Source organism: Sapajus apella, unplaced genomic scaffold, assembly GCF_009761245.1.
Source record: "Sapajus apella isolate SASKATOON/1434 unplaced genomic scaffold, GSC_monkey_1.0 scaffold159, whole genome shotgun sequence".
Classification (NCBI taxonomy): Eukaryota; Metazoa; Chordata; class Mammalia; order Primates; family Cebidae; genus Sapajus; species Sapajus apella.
In genome coordinates, this window is record NW_022437099.1 from 916,891 (window position 1) to 917,880 (window position 990).

Below are 990 nucleotides of genomic sequence, written 5' to 3' on the forward strand. Positions count from 1 at the left end.
TCAGGAGAATCCCTTGAACCCTGGAGGTGGCAGCTGCAGTGAGCTGAGATCACGCCACTGCACTCCAGCCTGAGGGACAGAGCAGGACTCCACCTCAAAAAATAAAAACAAACAAACAACAACAACAACAAAAGCTGCTGTGTAACGCCACTGGTTTGCCCTCCAATTCTTTCCTAGTCCTAGCCAAGAATGCTGTCATTTACTCAGTAACTGTCTGGCCCCTGCAGTGCGCCTGGCTGACGTGGGTGCTGCAGACGGCAGGGCTAAGCTCCAACTCTGGGGCCCACCTGCCCTGAATCACAGGGAGAATATTCCTGGGGGACCTCCAGCATGAGGCCACTGCTGGACACCCCAGGTGACTCTGGATGGTTGAGGCAGCAGTGGCCCGGCCCATGTGAAGCCGGGTTCTGCCCTGAGTGTGTGTCAGTCTACACATGCCTCCGTTTCACAAAATCTACCAGCTCACATTCAATGGTGAGCTCTACCCAGTGGAATAGCTGGGCTCCATGGACAGGGATCTCCTGCGGGGAGGAGCTATGCCAGTGTAGGCCCAATGTGGGGTGCAGGCTGGAGGACTGGGGAGCTGGGCAGAACAGAGCCTGGAACGGGACGGGGCTGGGCTGACAGGGCCTACAGACAGGTGCTGGTTTAATCAAACGAAACCCTCTTGAGCTGCCTCCTCCCAGCACAAACTGCTCTGAGTCTTTACTGATCTGAGGCCCGGGTGCACCTTCCGGCCATGGTGGGGAGATGCTGGGGTCACCTACGTCTGCATAGCTTCTGTCTGTGACCAGGCCTTCTGAAAAATCCACCTTGAGAACTGTTAGACCAAACTGCACCATCTTTTTTTTTGAGATGAACTTTCGCTCTTGTCACCCAGGCTGGAGTGCAGTGGTGCCATCTCGGCTCACTGCAACCTCTGCCTCCCAGGTTCAAGGATTCTCCTGCCTCAGCCTCTGGAGTAGCTGAGATTACAGGCATGCACCACCA